Raw genomic sequence first — 10998 nt, 5'->3', positions numbered from 1 at the left:
AGATGGATGTCATGGTGGTGGCGTGTGTCGTACTCTAGGACGTGAATGCTTGTTCTGGCCCATGCCACCCTACTACTCCTACTACTTACTCCTACTATATAGTGCTAGTATCGAGGATTCGAGGTGCTGGTTACGTACAGCGAACACATTAACATATGGCTATAGTAAAAACACCCACCCGACGCGCGAAGCATGTGAAGCTAGTACAAATAGTGTACTACTATTGTTGATTGGCCTCATCTGATAACCTGTTGCAATGCACGTACAATTATGTATTCGGAAAATATTTTTTTGCCTTGTGGCACCACTCACTCAAAGAAGCGACTCGAAAGCCATTCATAAATTTAGTAAGTTTATCACAGGCATATCATTTTATTACATACAACAGGTCATCTACCCACATCGACAACGAGGATACATTATAAATACTAAAGTTTTCACCACACAACAAATAACAAGCCATGAAATGAACTTCAACTCAACCATTCCGCGGCGTTGGAAACGCTTGCTTTGAACCACAAGTGATTCTCTGGGACGGGCCATCCGTTGTCGATCTGGAGACCAACGCAGGACTGATCATCCAGGCTGAAGCGGCCTACTATATTAGTACCAGGGTAGGGAACCACCCAAATGTCCGAGGTATAGACACAGTTGCTTCTCATAAATGTGTCAACAGTAGTTGGATCGCCTTTCACCATCATCGGATAGTTTTGTCCAAGGAAGAGCGAGTTTTCTCCAAGACTATCAATTTTGTGCCAGGGAGAAGGAGTTGGCGCTAGCACACTAGTATCCATCTCGAATACCATGCAAGGGGTGTTGGAATAGGTCCGAAGAGTGTGACCATGGGAGACACCTACTTCCTTAGCAGTAACATCATCAGTGGGCTGTATACACACAAGAAAAGGTGATCCATCGGAATTAGTTGCCAGGCGCCACAGAGTATATGGGCGGTGCTCATGATCATCACCATCGGCATCTCCCCCTTGGTTATAAAAAATTTCAAGTATAGGTGGTGGGATGTTCACAGGACCTTGGAAACACAAGAAGAAGGTTAATTAGTAAAGGGAAACTTGCTAACCCGCATGCATGTGGATGAAACAATTATAATTACGGTGGAAGACAAACGTACCGAAACTACGAGGATACCATGCAAAAAGAGTGCCATGAGTGGTGGCAACAAACACAAGGCCCTCGTATTGAATTGCATCACAGTACTCATTCGTGCACAGAAACTAATTTTTGAGCAATGTCCATCGAGTCAAACCACTAAGGATGGCAACAAGCTTGTCGAAGATAGCAACAACTTCATAGTTGTTGTAATTCCAAGAGCGGTTGGGAACTCAACAAATTGCTATCTTCCATAGAAGACAGTCACCATGATCGTATTTGAACGCGCGTACATTACCGGTGTGCTCAACCTCTGGGCAGTGTGCTGAGATTTTTGGAAGTGCAACCCGGTGACGAGTGTACACATTCACAAGTTCCCACTCACAGTTGGACCCAATGTAAACAACCCAATCTCCATTTGCGCCCGCCCAAGCCTTGCCCTCAAGCGATGGCATCTTAACATCATATGTATCATTATCAAGCGGCATCAACTTGCACAGGGCGAGGCCTCCGTCATGCCGGCGCCAGTCATCAGGGTCACGGCGAACAAGATAGGGGAGATCAAACCGCTCCTTGACTCTTGGGTTCTTTGTAATGATGTTATTAGTTGAGTTGAGAATGGGCTTGAACGAACCTGCCATGCTAGCCGAGGTGATGATGTCGCACCGATCAATGAGTTCCTCCACCACGTCATCTTTCAGATCGGGGCAAGAATAATGGGGTCGTTTCTGGCTTGTTCCCTCCATGGAGAAGACGATCGAACAATGGCAGAAGAAAGGGTGAAGGGCTGAAGGAAAATGGAGGAGGGAGAGGAAGAGCGTGCGACAGCAGTTCCAAATCGAGAGGGAAAGGCGAAGAGTCGGTGGATGGTTGCGGTTTTGCCACGGTTCAGGAAGAGGCGCCCCGGCCTACACGTCCGTTTGGAAATACTCCTACTACTCGCCGTCGTCTCACTGATATGTTGGAACGGGACCACATGTCAATGAAACATGGTGTGTAATTTCTCGTGCAAAATGCGATCTGGCCGCGTTGGCCCGAGGTGCCGCATTAGTTATCGACCTTTATTTTTTTAATGGCATGCCGATCAGTTTTGAAGCACGACTAACTGGTATTGTACATGGAGAGAATGATAGCAGGGACCCGCCAAGGTCATGACAGTACGCAAGCAAGTGCCTCCTTATTTCAAGCCAATAAAAAATGGCTCCTCCTAGTGGATTTCTGACATCTGGGTCCCATGTCGTTGTCAACGTAGTCAATAAATGAGAGAATTGTACAACGAGCGGCTAACACCAGGGACCCAGCAGCTTGCCCAGTTATTTTTGTTTTGGGAAAATTTGATAAATGCCACTCCAAATCTGGTGTACCTGAGAAATGCCACTGCAATTTCCAAACTTTGAAAAATGCAATTTCATGCCATTTCTAGTGGCATTTTTCGAAATCTGGAGTGGCGTTTTTCAAAGTTTGCAAACTGCAGTGGCGTTTTTATGAATCGCCATAATTGGAGTGGAATTTATCTAATTTGTTTTCGAGACAGAAGCAGGGTGTCAACTGGGCTGTGCGGGACACTCTGGCCTGTCTAGACAACCTTTTCTTTTATGTTTACCACACACCAGCCCAGTAGTTTTTTTCTTTCTGAAAATGGCTAGCCCAGTTCTTTTGTGATTTGTTAAGTAAGTCGCTTTATCAGGCCTGCTGGGCTGCAAATCTTTCAAGACGAGGAGAGCTTCATTCGGCTAGCCGAGAAAATGGCCTATCAGTAATGAGAAATGGGCTGTACATTTTTAAAACACATCAAACCGGAAATTATTTTCAAATATCTTTTTTTTCATTTCGAGATTTTAAATTGCATTGATTTTTATGCATGGAAAATTTATTGGATTTTATATTGATATACATTTATTTTTAAAATCAGTCTGAATGTGACTCGAAATTTCGGGATTAAAAATAGTTCAGACCGCACCGACATATGCAAAATTTTGTATAATTTTTTAACCGTGGCCACAATATGGGCCGTAATGCTAACATAAAGAATATGGGCTCCAAAAAACCCCATAAGAATTAGAAAATGGGCTGTAAATTATTTGAAATAATGGCAGATGGGTTGTATGCTGTTTTCCATAGATTTGAGGCTTTCCACAGATGGCATGTATACTGTTGGATGTCCATCCAATGGCCGTCGTGCTTCTTCAATCTATGCTCTTCCTGATCCAGCCGCTCAAACAAGCGCCGGCGGGACTACCTGCTCCCTCCTCCCCATGGCCAGCTGTGCTGCCTCGCAGGCCTCACCGCCCCACCGTACTCCCATCGCTGGCCTAGCCATCCCTCTACTCACCCACACCTGCTGTTATTCTCCAGCGACGGCAGACGAACCAGTAAACCCTCGTACAGTCGTACTCCCCACCGCGTGGGAAACAAAAACAACGGCCGAGTCTTCCCTGCCTCCGTGTCGTTCCCTTCCTAGGCCTCACCGTTGTCCACCGCCCTGGTGCTCTCGGCGTGGCGTGGTCGGCGTGGTCAACGACTGACATGCATCTGAAGTGGACTGTACGTGGAGAGGCTGACAGCTGGGTCCACGGCCGCACGCAAGGAAATGCCTCCTTATTACGTGCAAAATAATGATTTCCTCCACCTGACATCTGGGACCCACCGAAACGGCCTCTGTATTTTGCGAAAAAAATGTTACCGCCGCTGACAGCTCGGACCCACCAGCTATATCTTCGCACGCAAGGAAGTGCCTCCTTATTACGCACAAAAAAATGAGTACTCCCCCTGCTAGCTGGGACCCAGTATAGTGGGCCTACTAAGATGACGGGGACGAAGGGCTTTGTCAACTTAGTCAATATGCATGATTCTAGCTCGACTGACCGTATGATGTCCATCCAACGGCCGTAGTGCTTCTTCAACCTCTGGTCTTCTTGCTCCAGCCACCCAAAGCAGCGCCGGTCGTGCCGCCTGCTCCTTCCTCCCGTGGCCGGCTATGCTGCCGCGGAGGCCTCACTGCCCCCATACTACTCCCACCGCTGGCCAGGCCATCCCTCCACTCCACTCACCCACACCCCCTGTTATTCTGCGGCGATGGCAGCGCAGCCGAACCAGTGAACCCTCGTACTCCTCTCCGCATGGGCATCCACTGCCGCGTCTTCCCCGGCTCCGCGGCGTCCCCTTCCTAGGCCTCGCCGTCGTCCACCGCCGTGGTGATGTCGGCGCGGCGTGGTCAATGTGGTCAACGGCCGAATTCCATCGGAAGAATATTGTACATGGAGAGGCTGACAGCTGGGTCCACGGCAGCCGCAAGGAAGTGCCTCCTTATTATGCAGAAAATAATTATTCCTCCACCTCACAGCAGGGACCCACCAGATGCCCACCAGTATATCGCAAAAAAAACATTTGCCCCTGACTGCTGGGACCCACCTGACGGGCCACCGTATTTCGCAAAAAAAACATTCCCCCTGCTGTCAGCTCGGACCCACCGGAAGTGCCTCGTTATTATGCACAAAAAAATGAATACCCCCCTTCTAGTTGGGACCCACCTTAGTGGCAGGCTGACTTGTGGGCCTACTAAGTTGACGGGGAGAGAGGGCTTTGTCAACTTAATCAATATGCACGATTCTAGCTCCAGTGACTGTACGATGTCCATCCAACAGCCATAGTGCTTCTTCAACCTCTGGTCTTCTTGCTCCAGCCACCCAAACCAGCGCTGGTCGTGCCTCGTGCTCCTGCCTCCCGTGGCCGGCTGTGATGCGGCGGAGGCCTCACCGCCCCCTACTACTCCCACTGCTGGCCAGGACATCCCTCTACTCACCCACACCCCCTGTTATTCTGCGGCGACAGTAGCCTCACACCGCAGCGAACCAGTGAACCCTCATACTCCTCTACGCGTGGGCATCCACTGCCGCGTCTTCCCCGGCTCCGCCTCGTCCCCTTCCTAGGCCTCGCCGTCATCCACCACCCCGGTGCTCTCGGTGCGGCGTGGTCAACGTGATCAAGGAACGGCTTCCATCGGAGGTGGACTGTACGTGGAGAGGCTGACAGCTGGGTCCACGGCCGCAGCAAGGAAGTGCCTCCTTATTACGTGCAAAATAATTATTCCTCCACCTGATAGCGGGGACCCACCGGACGGGCCACCAGTATTTTGCGAAAAAAATCATTTCCCCCTGACTGTTGGGACCCATCGAACGAGCCACCGTATTTCGTGAAAAAAAAGTCCGCCCCACTGTCAGCTCGGACCCACCGGAAGTGCCTCCTTATTATGCACAAAAAATGAATACTCCCCCGGCTAGCTGGGACCCACCTTGCTGCGAGGCTGACTTGTGGGCCTACTAAGTTGACGGGGACGAAGGGCTTTGTCAACATAGTCAATATGAACAATTCTAGCTCCAGTGACCGTACGATGTCCATCCAATAGCCGTAGTGCTTCTTCAACCTCTGGTCTTCTTGCTCCAGCCACCCAAAGCAGCGCCGGTCATGTCGCATGCTCCTGCCTCCCGTGGCCGGCTGTGCTACCGTAGAGGCCTCACCACCCTCTACTATTCCCACCGCTGGCCAGGCCATGCGGCGACGGCAGCCTCACACTGCAGCCGAACCAGTGAACCTCGTAGTCCTCTCCGCGCGGGCTTCCACTATCGCGTCGTCCCCTTCCTAGGCCTCGTCGTCGTCCACCGTCGTGGTGCTCTCCGCGCGGCGTGGTCAACATGGTCAAGGAACGACTTCCATCGGAAGAGTACTGTACATGGAGAGGCTGACAGCTGGGTCCACGGCCACAGCCCAGTTTATTTGTGATTTGCCAAGTAAGTCGCTTTGTCAAGCCTGTTGGGCTGCAAATCTTTCAAGACGGGGAGAGCTTTCATTCGGCTGGCCGAGAAAATGGCCCATCAGTAATGAGAAATGGGTTGTACATTTTTAAAACACATCAAACCGGCAATTAGTTTCAAATATCTATTTTTTCATTTCAAGATTTTAAATTACATTAATTTTTATGCGTGGAGAATTTGTTGGATTTTATATTGATATACATTTATTTTTAAAATCAGCTTGAATGTGAGTCAAAATTTCAGGATCAAAAACAATTCGGACCGCACCGAAATATGCAAAATTTCGTATAATTTTTTAATCGTTGCCACAATATGGGCTGTAATGCTAACAAAAAGAATACGGGCTCAAAAAAACCTTAAGAATTAGCAAATGGGCTGTAAATTATTAGAAATAATGGCAGATGGGTTGTATGTTGTTTTCCACAGATTTGAGGCTTTCCTAAAAAAAGGTTGACGCACAAGCACTGACTGTTGGATGTCCATCCAACGGCCGTCGTGCTTCTTCAATCTCTGCTCTTCCTGCTCCAGCCGCTCAAACAAGCGCCGGCGGGACTGCCTGCTCCCTCCTCCTCACGGCCGGATGTGCTGCCGTGCAGGCCTCCCCGCCCGACTGTACTCCCATCGCTGGCCTAGCCATCCCTCTACTCACCCACACCTGCTGTTATTCTCCGGCGACGACAGACGAACCAGTAAACCCATGTACAGTCGTACTCCCCTTCGCGTGGGAAACAACTGTCGAGTCTTCCCTGCCTCCGTGTCATCCCCTTCCTAGGCCTCGCCGTCGTCCACCGCCCTGGTGCTCTCGGCACGGCGTGGTCAACGTGGTCAAGGAACGACTTCCATCGGACGTGGACTGTACGTGGAGAGGCTGACAGCTGGGTCCACGGCCGCAGCAAGGAAGTGCCTCCTTATTACGTGGAAAATAATGATTCCTCCACCTGACAGCTGGGACCCACCGGACGGGACACTATATTTCGTGAAAAAAATGTTTCCCCCTGGCTGCTGGGACCCACCAACTACATCTTCGCATGCAAGGAAGTGCGTCCAGGAAAAAAAAACGATTCGCCCCCTGACTGCTGGGACCCACCAGCTACATCTTCATAGGCAAGGAAGTGCCTGACAGTCGGGACCCACCTGGTAGAAGCGTACGTAGCGTTGTCATTCTGGTCACGAACGTGTACGTATATACTGGTCGATGTAGACGCGCGCACGTGTCGTAGTAGAGGCGCGCACGTAGCATGTACACGTACGTACAGCGGGCAAGGTGAAAGAAAGAAAATACGGCCACGTATGTGTACATATGGGCGGGGTCTCAAACGCCTACTCGCACATACGTACGGCCAGGGCTCGTGTACACAGCCGGGTCGGAACGGAGAAACAGCGTCGCCATCGTGTTCATGGGGAGGCAACGGAATGCGTTGTGTTCATGGGGAGGCAACGGAATGCGTCGTGTTCATCGGGAGGCAACGGAACGCGTGGGAGCCAACCGGCTGGGTCAGAACGGAATGCGTGGTCGTGTTCATCGGGAGGGCTTGGACGGAACAGGAGATGGAGATGAGGCCTGGCGTACCGCACAACGGAGGAAACGGACCTCCTACGTTCGGAACAGGGTCCTGTTGATCGGGAGGGGTCTGGCGTACCGCAAAACGGAGGAAACGGACCTCCTACGATCGAAACGGGGGTCCTGTTCATCGGGAGGGGTGTGGCGTACCGCAAAACGGAGGAAACGGACTTGTGTTGGAGCACTACGGTCGAAATGGGGGTCCTGTTCATCGGGAGGGGTGTGGCGTACCGCAAAATGGGACTCCACGGGATACTGTTCATCTCCACCGTCGACCCCCTCCAGCCTCCACGGGCTATTGTTCATCCACCGTCGACCTCCTCCAGCCTCCACCTGCGACTGTTCATCCAGCCTCCACGGTGTGCTACTCCACCGGCTACTGTTCAACCAGCCCTCTCCACGGGCTCCTGTTCAACCACCCCTCCACGGGCTACTGTTTATCTTGCCCTCCATGGGGTGGTCCTGTTCATCCAGCCCTCCACAGGGTCCTGTTCATCCAGCCCCAACCGGCTCAATCGATCAGGGTCCTATTCATCCAGAGGCAACACCACGGGGTCCTGTTCATCCACCCCCACCGGGAACTGTTCATCCACCCCCCCCCCCACAATGCTCACTGTTCATCCAGAGGCAGCATCGATCGGCTTCAGTTAGCAGTAGTAGCGAAGGAATCGCTCGATCGGGTTCAGTTAACAGCCATCGATCGATTGCTCGGGTTCAGTAACGCGTAGCCTGTAGTGCAATCGCTCGGGTTCAGTTAGAGCCCAACGCCTCGCTCGGGTTCAGTTAGAGCCAACGCCTCTCACACACGCGCGTACGTGTACGAGAGAAGCGCACATCGCTCGGCCCCCGACCTCCCACCGTAACCGGGAACTCCCCGAAATTTTCCTCGCCCTCGCTTCTACCATGGTTTTTTTCGTCATGGACGGCCCAAAGAATGTCATGCAGCTGCGTCTCTGGCCCGCCCAGGACGAAAATCCCATTTTTCTGTCATGATATTTTGGCATAGAAGTAGGAGGCCACCACATCTATGATGATACCGGGTTTTGTCACAATTATCGTCATAGAAGTGTCATATGTATGACAGAAAAAAAATCCGTTCGGCCCAAAATGTCACAGATGTGTCTTTTTTTTGTAGTGAGACTTGCAAGATAGGATCAAGAACTCACATATATTCATGAAAACCTAATAGGTTCAGATCTAAAATCATGGCACTCGGGCCCTAGTGACAAGCATTAAGCATAGCAAAGTCATAGCAACATCAATCTCAGAACATAGTGGATACTAGGGATCAAACCCTAACAAAACTAACTTGATTACATGATAAATCTCATCCAACCCATCACCGTCTAGCAAAGCCTACAATGGAATTACTCACGCACGGCTGTCAGCATCATGAAATTGGTGATGGAGGATGGTTGATGATGACGACAACGACGGATTCCCCTCTCCGGAGCCCCAAATGGACTCCAGATCAGCCCTCCCGAGAGAGTTTAGGGCTTGGCGGTGGCTCCGTATCATAAAACGCGATGAATCCTTCTTCCTAATTTTTTTCTCCCCGAACACGAATATATGGAGTTGGAGTTGAGGTCGGTGGAGCTCCAGGGGGCCACAAGGCAGGGGCGCGCCCCCACCCTCGTGGCTAGGGTGTGGGCCCCCTGGCCTTGATTCTTTGCTAGTATTTTTTATTATTTCCAAAAAATAATCTCCGTGGAGTTTCAGGTCATTCCGAGAACTTTTGTTTCTGCACATAAATAACACCATGGCAATTCTGCTGAAAATAGCGTCAGTCCGGGTTAGTTCCATTCAAATCATGCAAGTTAGAGTCCAAAACAAGGGCAAAAGTGTTTGGAAAAGTAGATACGGCGAAGACGTATCAACTCCCCCAAGCTTAAACCTTTGCTTGTCCTCAAGCAATTCAATTGACAAACTGAAAGTGATAAAGAAAAACTTTTACAAACTATGTTTGCTCTTGTTGTTGTAAATATGTAAAGTCAGCATTCAAGTTTTCAGCAAGGATTATGAACTAACCACATTCACAATAACACTTAGGTCTCATGTTTACTCATATCAATGGCATAATCAACTAGCAAGCAATAATAATAAATCTCGGATGACAACACTTTCTCAAAACAATCATGATATGATATAACAGGATGGTATCTCGCTAGCCCTTTCTGAGACCGCAAAACATAAATGCAGAGCATCTTTAAAGATCAAGGACTAACTAGACATTGTAATTCATGGTAAAAGAGATCCGGTCAAGTCATACTCAATGTAAACTAACAGTAATGAATGCAAATGACAGCGGTGCTCTATAGCTGGTGCTTGTTAATAAGAGGGTGATGACTCAACATAAAAGTAAATAGATAGGCCCTTCGCAGAGGGAAGCAGGGATTTGTAGAGGTGCTAGAGCTCAATTTTGAAGCAGAGATAAATAATGTTTTGATCGGCATACTTTCATTGTCAACATAACAACCAAGAGATGGTGATATCTTCCATGCTACACACATTATAGGCGGTTCCCAAATAGAATGGTAAAGTTTATACTCCCCCTCCACCAACAAGCATCAATCCATGGCTTGCTTGAAACAACGACTGCCTCCAACTAACAACAGTCCCGGGGGTGTTTTGTTTGCAATTATTTTGATTTGATTTGCATAAAGCATGGGACTGGGCATCCCGATGACCAACCATTTTCTCATGAGTGAGGAGCGGAGTCCACTCCTCTTGAGAATAACCCGCCTAACATGGAAGATATAGACAGCCCTAGTTGATACATGAGCTATTCGAGCATACAAAACAGAAAGTTTATTTGAAGGTTTAGAGTTTGGCACATACAAATTTACTTGGAACGGCAGGTAGATACCGTATATAGGTAGGTATGGTGGACTCATATGGAATAACTTTGGGGTTTATGGGATTGGATGCACAAGAAGTATTCCCGCTTAGTACATGTGAAGGCTAGAAAAAGACTGGGAAGCAAACAGCTAGAGAGCGACAACAATCATGAACATGCATTAAAATTAATCAACACCGAATGCAAGCATGAGTGTCAGGACCCTGACTCGATGCCACATAGGTCTAGCATGTAACACCTCATATCACTTTGCGGCCTCACGCACGGTATTCCCATGGGTGTCGCCTTACCTTTGCCCGGGACCGTTTGCGCCTTTTGGCACACGTATATGATAGTGTCGCTAGCACCCATATGATAAGGAGCCCGGGCTGACATGGCTAGTCGTAAACCCAAAGTGGCACAGACTTACAGGGACAGGCATCCATGACCCAGCATCGAACGTGTCGGTCATCAGCAAGTGGGTCCGGGCTGTAGCACTGGGCTAGCAGGACTCCGGTAAACCGGGCTGTAGCGGGCTAACAGGCCTCCGATACTCAATGCGTGACATTTCCCCGAAGGGACAGACACAGGAACGAAGAAGGACACATGCCGGCCAGCCTAAGTGTTCCGGAGCAGTAGCAAGCTACCATGGCTCAGTGGAAACACTAGGAGACATTTCCCGG

This window comes from Triticum aestivum, chromosome 4A (genome assembly GCF_018294505.1).
Source record: "Triticum aestivum cultivar Chinese Spring chromosome 4A, IWGSC CS RefSeq v2.1, whole genome shotgun sequence".
NCBI classification, from domain to species: Eukaryota; Viridiplantae; Streptophyta; class Magnoliopsida; order Poales; family Poaceae; genus Triticum; species Triticum aestivum.
The sequence above is the reverse complement of the archived record's forward strand: the minus strand, read 5'-3'. Positions refer to the sequence as shown.